The sequence below is a fragment of the Poromitra crassiceps genome (assembly GCF_964638095.1).
Source record: "Poromitra crassiceps genome assembly, chromosome: 20".
In the NCBI taxonomy this organism is placed as follows: Eukaryota; Metazoa; Chordata; class Actinopteri; order Beryciformes; family Melamphaidae; genus Poromitra; species Poromitra crassiceps.
The window spans coordinates 30,415,270-30,425,009 of NC_139637.1; the positions used below are offsets into that span (position 1 = coordinate 30,415,270).

Below are 9,740 nucleotides of genomic sequence, written 5' to 3' on the forward strand. Positions count from 1 at the left end.
TGGACTACACTGCACATTGTGGGAGTTCTATAGAAGTCTATTGGACTACCCTGCACGTTGTGGGAGTTCTATAGAAGTCTATTGGACTACACTGCACATTGTGGGAGTTCTATAGAAGTCTATTGGACTACCCTGCACATTGTGGGAGTTCTATAGAAGTCTATTGCTTGTAGGGTTGGGTACCATTCACATTTGAATCGATACCGGTACGGTACCGGTACCTGGAATTCGGTACGGTACCAAAAACGGTACCTTTTTCGATACTTCTTTGAGTAAAAAACAAAACAAAACATTTTTTTTTTTTTTTTTTTTGCAACAACAAAAATGTACAGTTGTAAAACAAATAAGTCCAAACTTCTCAATTTCAACATTGTTCTTTATTTAGATTTTTTTTGTTTAGCAGCAGCACCCAACAAAATAAAACCCCTCCCTCCCTCCCTCTTCCCTCCCAAACCAAGAGTTTACTTGTCGCAGCAAGGTAGTGACCGTGAGGTAATGGTCTTGTGCCACACTGCTCCATCCATCAGCGGTCACTGCAATATGGTCAACTGCCCTGAGTTCCTCCTTCACATTCTTCTTCTCAACACGATACCAAGCTGGGATAAGTGTGTTTGTGAGAAGGTCTCTGGAGGGAGGGGAGTATTTTGGGTTCAGGGTCCCTGTCATCTCCCTATATATAGACAATAAAAATAACTATTGTTAGTAACTTAGCTTACTCTATGAATATCACACACACACACACACATTATCACCCATTTATACATAAATAAATAATTTACCTGAACCATGGAGACTCCACCGTTGCGAAGGGCAACATGCCTTTTACAATGAAGGCAGTCACTGCCCTGTGGCACTCATTTACTTTCTGCCGGGGTAAAGCTGCTTTCTTCGCCAGGGTGAAGGGTGTCTCCTGTGCGACTCTCACACGGTGGCCTAGCAAAGAAAGCAAGAGTGTAACGTTGAATAACACGTCTCACGGTGACACGAACTGAGGATAATAATAACGTTAGCAACGCTAGTTACGCTACTAAACATGCTAAGTTATAAGCTACAACTATCCAGCTAACGTTAGCTAATTAAATGACGTTACCTGATGTTGAAGAAGTCGACGCCTCACTTGCGACACTTGAAGTTTCGTCGTCGTCATTGTCCGTTTCAGCTAACGAAGCAGAGGAGCTGCTGGCTGTAGGTGCTTTGCTGCTGGTGGATGCAGCATCCACCCTCAGGCTATCGAACACTTTACAGTCTTCCGCATTTAAAAAGATTTTATGCTTGACCAAGTGTTTCCTCAAGTTAGAGGTGTTCCCCTGGCCAGCTTTGCACTTCGCATCGCAAATGTTACAGCGAGCGTTGTCTGAGTCTATCTTTGTGAAGTGGACCGCAAGCGAGAGGCCATCTTCTTCTCTTCTGCTTGTTTTGGCAGTGACGTGCTGACGTAACCCACCCTCGTGTGTGTTGCCTTCAAGTTTGCGTCGGAATTTCTATCTCGCTCGCTGTCTTTGTATCACTGAGATGCGTTCAAGTACCGACATTTTTTAATTATAATAGAAAAAAAAAAAAGTACCGAAATGAGGTACCGTTTCATGTCATGTGAACTGATACTCGGTAGTACCGCCCACTTTCGGTCGGTGCCTGTAAAAGTACCGAGTTCGGTACCCATCCCTAATTGCTTGGCCCTTTGTTTTTCTTGCTGTATGTGAATGACCTTGTATCTGCTTGTGACACTAATTTATTTTTGTATGCAGATGACTCAGCGCTCCTTGTGTCCCACAAGGATAAGGCAGTGGTTGAAGAGATTCTGAGCAAGGAATTAGGCAGAGTGAGCACCTGGTTAGCCGATAACAAATTATCCCTTCACCTAGGGAAAACGGAGTCAATCCTCTTCGGATCCAAAATTAAGTTAGGCAGACTTTCAGCTCTGGAAGTGAAGGTAGGCGATTCTGCCATTACTGCCAAAGAGTCGGTAAACTACCTAGGTTGTGTCTTGGACAAATCATTGTCAGGGGAGAACATGGCTGTAAAGGTCCTAACCAAAGTAAACCAAAAACGTAAATTTCTAGCAAGAAAATCGCAGTTTTTAAATCCAAACACTCTGAAAACATTAGCTGAGGCCTTAGTGCAGTGCCACTATGATTATGCATGCACTTCCTGGTATAGTGGCTCACCACAACAAATAAAGCACAGACTTCAGACATCACAAAATAAGCTGGTTAGGACAGTGCTCAAACTTAACCCACGTACACATCTCAGCTCATCGCACTTTGAAGGGCTGAACTGGTTACCCGTGGGAAAGAGAGTACCGTAAATTCCGGACTATAAGCCGCGGCTTTTTTCCCGTTTTTTGGCCTTTTTTGCCCCCTGCGGCTTATATAACGGTGCGTCTTATCTATGGATTTTTTCCAAAAAAAAAAAAAAATCTCTCTTTTTTAGCACTCTTTCTAACTATAAATCCACTTCTGTTTTAATTTCCTCTCTTGCCCTCTTTTAACAACATAACATAACATAACATAACACAACACAGGTAAGCAGAAAGAAAAAGACGAAGCAATCACGCCATGAATGAGGAAATGACTCACCTGCTGGAGGCTGGAGATACACGCTTGGGCTAAACTTTTACTCCGTGAAACACTATCGATTAAGTCCGACATCGCTCAGAGGTTTTGAGCAGCTTGAAAACAAGTTTGAAAACGTGCAGAAGTCCATCCACTCACTCACTAAAGAAACTAAGGCAACCGTGAACAGAGTTTATAATGCGGAAAAGCGCATCCGCGCACTGGAGGACAAAAACAACACAGTGAGTCCGAAAATGGATAAAATGCAAAATCGAAACCCTGCACACGCAGGTTGATGACTTAATCAGCAGGAGTAAAAGAAATAACATTCGCCTGATCAATGTAAAAGAGGAGCTGAGATTGGTGACATGGACGCTTTTGTGGCAAAATCCTGTGTTACATCCTGGACCTGAAGGAAGGCGAGAAACCACCAGAGGTGGACAGGGCACGACATTATCTTAGCCGAATATCTTTTGAGTTGGACTGGTCAATAGTACTGTGAGTAACTAAAATAAAAAAATAAAAAACGGAATTCTCTCTTCTTTAGCACTCTTTCTAACTATAAATCCACTTCTGTTTTAATTTCCTCTCTTGCCCTCTTTTCACCACACCGCGGACACTGTGTGCACTGTAAAAAAAACAAAAAATACCACAATGTGTGATTTTGTCTGGGGATTAGTGACCTGACTTTTGTTTTGTTGAAATGTTAATAAATGGGAGCTTCCCCAAACAGCCATCTGTTTCCCGACAATCCCCTCTGTGCACGAAGCCTTACATATGGTAATTAAACATCAAAACACCCGCGGCTTATAGACCGGTGCGGCTTATAGAAGAAAAAAATAGTCACCTTTGAAGGTGCGGCTTATAGACCGGTGCGTCTTATAGTCCGGAATTTACGGTAGCTCAGATCAGAAGTTGGGGGTGGCCTTTAGAATAAGACAAGCTACAGTCCCCTCTTATCTGCTAAATTATTTTAGCTGGGTGCGTGAGACTCACAATTATTCCACTAGAGGAAGCAATACAAATATAATTCCACAAAGATGTAAGAGTTCTATGGGGCAGAATTCCTTTTTGTATACAACAGGAGTGCTATGGAACCAGTTACCATCCTCTTGCAAAGAACTGGCCACAGAAAGAGGATTTAAGGCCTCCTTGAAAAAGTGGTTAGTGACTGCCTCTATCTGATAGACATATATTAGGTGGGCTAGGCGGCGATGGGTATTTGCTTTCTCATGGTTTTTTATTTTTATTTACTGTAATAATTTAATCAACTCAAGATGTGGTGGAAGATAAATTTAATTTGATTGAGGATGCACTGGCAGGTGTTAATAGTGTGATATGTCTTGTGATTTGTTTGTATGTTTTGTTCATGGGCTATAAAGTAGCTCTCTGTCCTGGATGTTGCCTAATGTCTAATCTACCCCACCCCGCTTCTTCTCCCCTCTCTACCCCACCCCGCTCCCTATCCCCAGAGGTCCACAATGGAAATAAGCCTTTTGGCTTTATTGTGTTTTTAACCTCGATGATTTTTTTAATTGTATGTATTCTTGCTGGGCAAAGATGTATGCATATCTTTTTGTAAATTGTCAAATAAATCCAAATCCAAATCCAAATCCATATTGGACTACCCTGCATGTTGTGGGAGTTCTATAGAAGTCTATTGGACGACCCTGCACGTTGTGGGAGTTCTATAGAAGTCTATTGGACTACACTGCACATTGTGGGAGTTCTATAGAAGTCTATTGGACTACCCTGCACGTTGTGGGAGTTCTATAGAAGTCTATTGGACTACACTGCACATTGTGGGAGTTCTATAGAAGTCTATTGGACTACCCTGCACATTGTGGGAGTTCTATAGAAGTCTATTGGACTACCCTGCATGTTGTGGGAGTTCTATAGAAGTCTATTGGACGACCCTGCACGTTGTGGGAGTTCTATAGAAGTCTACTGGACTACCCTGCACATTGTGGGAGTTCTATAGAAGTCTATTGGACTACACTGCACATTTGTTCTATAGAAGTCTATTGGACTACACTGCACATTGTGGGAGTTCTATAGAAGTCTATTGGACTACCCTGCACATTGTGGGAGTTCTATAGAAGTCTATTGGACTACCCTGCATGTTGTGGGAGTTCTATAGAAGTCTATTGGACTACCCTCCACGTTGTGGGAGTTATATAGAAGTCTATTGGGCTACCCTGCACGTTGTGGGAGTTCTATATAAGTCTATTGGACTACCCTGCACGTTGTGGGAGTTCTATATACGTCTATTGGACTACCCTGCACATTGTGGGAGTTCTATAGAATTGTATTGGACTACCCTGCATGCTGTGGGAGTTCTATAGAAGTCTATTGGACTACCCTGCACATTGTGGGAGTTCTATATACGTCTATTGGACTACCCTGCACATTGTGGGAGTTCTATAGAAGTCTATTGGACTACCCTGCATGTTGTGGGAGTTCTATAGAAGTCTACTGGACTACCCTGCACATTGTGGGAGTTCTATAGAATTGTATTGGACTACCCTGCATGTTAAAAAAATGAATAATAAAAAAGGGGTCCCAGTGTGTGAAAAAGCATGTCAGCATGTGGCTCAGGACAGATGCTGCTTTCTGTTTACAAGTACCAAGCTGACAGCTGCTCTCTCTCTCTCTCTCTCTCTCTCTCTCTCTCTCTCTCTCTCTCTCTCTCTTTAGTCTCTACTGCTCTTGACTCGCTCTCTCTCTTTCTTACTGCACTGCGTTTCTCATCGTTTTCCTATTCAGGCTACCTGTCTGTCTGATCTGTCTGTGTGTCTATCTGTCTGTCTGTCTGATCTGTCTGTGTGTGTGTCTATCTGTCTGTCTGTCTGTCTGTCTGTCTGTCTGTCTAATCTGTCTGTCTGTCTGTGTGTCTATCTGTCTGTCTGATCTGTCTGTCTGTCTGTCTGTCTGATCTGTCTGCCTGTCTGTGTGTCTGTCTGTCTGTCTGTCTGATCTGTCTGTCTGTCTATCTGTCTGTCTGATCTGTCTGCCTGTCTGTGTGTCTATCTGTCTGTCTGTCTGTCTGATCTGTCTGCCTGTCTGTGTGTCTGTCTGTCTGTCTGATCTGTCTGCCTGTCTGTGTGTCTATCTGTCTGTCTGTCTGTCTGTCTGTCTGATCTGTCTGCCTGTCTGTCTCTCTGTCTGATCTGTCTGTTTCTTGTCCCTTTCTGTCTGTCTCTCAGGATTTCTATCTAATCCCACTGTTCTCTCTATCATCTTCTCTCTCTCTCTGTCTCTCTATGTCTGTCTGTCTCTCTCTCTGTTTCTCTCTGTCTGCCTTTTTTCCCTTATCGTTTTCTGTCAGTCACGCCGGTCTGCATTACACTATTTAGTATTCCCCTCAGTCACATCTGTCGCCTCACACTCCATCACACACACACACACACACACACACACACACACACGCATGCACGCACACACAGATGCACGCACACACGTACGCACGCGCGCACAAACACACACACGCACGCACGCACGCGCACACACACACACACACACACACACACAAAGACAAATATGCACACACACCCACACGGGCTGCAAGGACGAGTGTTTTTTTCTAACAGGCTACAAATTAGATGAACAAATAGACATGGACACACACACACATTCATTCCAACACACACCGTCAAACCAACACACACACACACACACACCGTCAAACCAACATCACACACACACACACACATACATTCCAACACACACCGTCAAACCAACACGCACACACACCGTCAAACCAACACACACACACACACACACACACACACACACCGTCAAACCAACACACACACACACACACACACACACACACACACACATGTTGTTTGACAGTCTGGTGTCCTTGGTGCCACGGTGGGTTTAATGCGGAGGACACATTTTACGGTTGCACAGTCCGATGTCACGGTCACTTTATATTAAGAGGCGAAGCCTTTCACTGTCGCACCGCAGTGTGCAGGGTCATCTATATCAGCGGCAGCCATTTTAAAGTCTAGACATATGCCACTTCCTGTCGTCCGCAGATCGCAGCTCTGCCTGCTATTGGCCATAATCGATGACCTGTCAATCGCTAGGAAAACAACCCTGTGTTTTTATCTGTTAATGGCACAATTATTCAGAAAATCTCCAAAAGCTCTTGTGGAGGAAATGTCTTGAGTTTGTGTTTGATCAGAAGTTGGTTGTGGTCCACTGACTTCATGGAGTTGGAGGTTTTGGAGCTAGACACGATAGCTCAGCTTCAGGATGAACCTAAAGGAGAACTTCACCCAAAATCATGCTGATTCATTTTGTGCATGATGTCCCACATATCCCAACAAATCTAAGCAGTTTTGCAGATGTTCATTTAGTTTAATAGCAATAGCGGTTAGAGAAGCGAGCTTGTGACGGGAATGTCGTCGGTTCAATCCCCAGGAGAATAAACCTGGGTTGGGAAAGTGAAAACCAGCGCAAGCAAGGCCCATAACCCCAACCTCTCCAGTGAAGCTGTTCAGTGGCCAGCAGATCAGACTGTGGTTGTACTGGTCAGCTTCCAGGTATGAATGTGTGTGTGTGAATGTGAACAGGGCACTCCTGAAAAAGAGAGCATTGCTCTCAGTTAGACCCCCCCTGTATAAATAAAGGTAAAATTGAGAGTTGACGTGAGATAAGTTGTGGCCCAGTGATGTCACTTGTGCATGAATGGCATGGCATCAACTTTAACCAAAGCTCTCAACTCTCGATAACTGTCAAACTAAATGAACGTCTGCAAAACTGTTCACAGTTTTATGTTTCATGTTCAAAATAAACTAGCATTGTTTTTCGGTGAAGTGCTCCTTTAAGGGCTTTGGCTGCTGCTCGGTTAACTCATTGAGTGCCAGCCACTTTTGGAGAACGGACGCTCTGAGTGCCAGAGTTTCAGAGCGTTTTCAGTGATTTCTCGAGGCCCACAGAATATTGTGTGATATTACTATGTAAACACCGAACACGCACAAAGAACGATGAGACTCTCTTCTATCATCTGCAAAAAAAAGTTTATTGATACCATTTTCCGTTCTTTAGTTATGAGCCGGAGAAGATAGGTTGTTTTGAGCAAAAAGACACGTTTCAATTTAGAATCTGAGATATTCAGCCCTTTGTGAAATGAAGCATTTCAAGCACATCATTGACTCTGAAGCTAATATTTCCTGATGTAATGACACCTCAAAAATAATTTCCTTCAATAAAAGAGTGAAAACAAAGGAATTTTGTTTGGCCAAATAATATTTTTTTGCTGCAACCAGCAGCGCTGGCCCCTGCGTGCGCAGACCCTACACCTTCTTGCTGGTCTTGATTTACTGCTGGTGGGCATCAGATAGCCTATTCTAGCTTGTTTGCTCTCTGTGCATCGAGCCTGCTGCTGCCTGGGTCTGTGTGTACTGTCAATGGTTGTATGCTGTAGTGCCCTGCGTGCCCCACCCCCCTCCTCCTCCTCCTCCGCGGTGGGAGGAGTGTCTCTGGGGCTCTGCTGCGGTTTGCTCTGAGTTTGCTCTGCACTGAAAAGTGCGCTGCATCCCCCCGCTTTTTTACAGCGTGTCGCCGGCTCCCAGCTGAGAATAATGTAACTTTTCAGAAAGCTGCTGGTGTCGGCAACTAAATCATATGGAGGGGCTATCGCAGCGGACACGGATGGGGCTCAATTGTGGCAGCAGATGACTGCTGTTCACAGGCACAGCTAACGTTATGCTTCATGCATATCGATGCGATTTCCGTTTCCCCATGACTTCTTCTCTCTTTTTTCCTCGCCTTTCTCTAATCTGGAGAGCACTGTCGCCACCTAATGGGTCCCTAAAATAGGTTTTACACATTCAACAGCCACCATACTTTCACAGGAGATGGATCTGGCTTTGATGCACGTCCCACCGTCAAAAAACGCAATTGACAACTTTAGTCGTCATTGGCACTCAACGTTACTAAAGCAATTGACGACTTTACTCGTCCGTGGCACTCAATGAGTTAATAGACGCTTTTCACGGTGGCTATTTTGTGTCGAAAAGGCAGGGTAAACACAGGTGCAAGCAAAACACTAATGATGGTTTTAATCTTCCAATCATGGAAGTTGGAAACCCTCATTAGTGTTTTTACTTGCACCTGTGTTTACCCTGCCTTTTCAACACAAAATGGCCCCAGTCAAAAGGGTCTGTTAAACTCTAGATGAGACATCAAGTGAATGGCGGCCCTGCTCGTGCCATGGCTGTGTTTAACAGACTGTCGGGACCTTCACTCGTATCATAAAAGTTTTGTGTGGCTCAGAGCCGAGCTGTGGGCCGGCCACCAGATCATTCATCTTCAATATCAACGTTAACAAAAGAAATCAGCGGCAATTTCCAGCTCAGGAATGGCTCCTTCCTTCCTGCAAAGAATTGATTGGGGAAAAATCAAACTGACCTTTCGCCAGCCGTCTGCACTTAATGAGGCAGAAGTGAAAAATAACGGCCATTTTGTGGCTGTTGGCTTGTGGCTCCAGATTGCACCATCAATCAGCATTTCTGTTACATAAAGACATGACGATGTTCATGTGTCGTGTTGAGTCAAACTATAATATATATGTATATATATATATGTATATATAATAAATATGTTCATGTGTCGTGTTGAGTCAAACTATAATATAATATATGTATATATATATATGTATATATAATAAATATGTTCATGTGTCATGTTGAGTCAAACTATAATATAATATATGTATATATATATATGTATATATAATAAATATGTTCATGTGTCGTGTTGAGTCAAACTGCAAAGGACTGGAGAGGAGAGGGAGTTAGGAAGTGAGGAGAGGAGGAGGGAAGGAGGGTACATGTAGAGGAGAAGAGAGACTGGGGATGGTCTCATGGGTTGGTTGTCACAGTGCTTATTACTCTACAGCCAAACTAGAGGGCGCTGTTTCAAACATTTGGCCATTTGGCATCTATGGCCATTTTGTGGAAGGCAAAAAACATTGACGTGAGGAGGCATTTTGTGATTTCATTGGTTATAGTACATTTTCATGTTTGTGTACAAACGTGTAGATGATTATGCATTTCATAATCAAACACTTATTAAAAAGAGCAATGCAATAATTTGAGCCTAATCTTCAGTTATAGGTAAAGCCATGTGGTAGCTAGCTAAAACATTTGTCAAGAGGTCGCTGGGGATGGTTGT

At 43.5% G+C, this 9,740-nt stretch overlaps 1 long non-coding RNA gene across 1 annotated transcript; it reads right to left on the bottom strand.

Moving 5' to 3' along the window:
- Window positions 1-501: 501 nt before the first annotated feature.
- On the bottom strand, window positions 502-1,143 carry LOC310795133. Its single transcript, XR_014553605.1, has 3 exons — window positions 1,091-1,143; window positions 780-933; window positions 502-670 (listed from the first exon to the last, which is right to left on the bottom strand). It is a non-coding gene; the product is annotated as an uncharacterized lncRNA (long non-coding RNA).
- Between the last annotated feature and the right edge of the window lie 8,597 nt (window positions 1,144-9,740).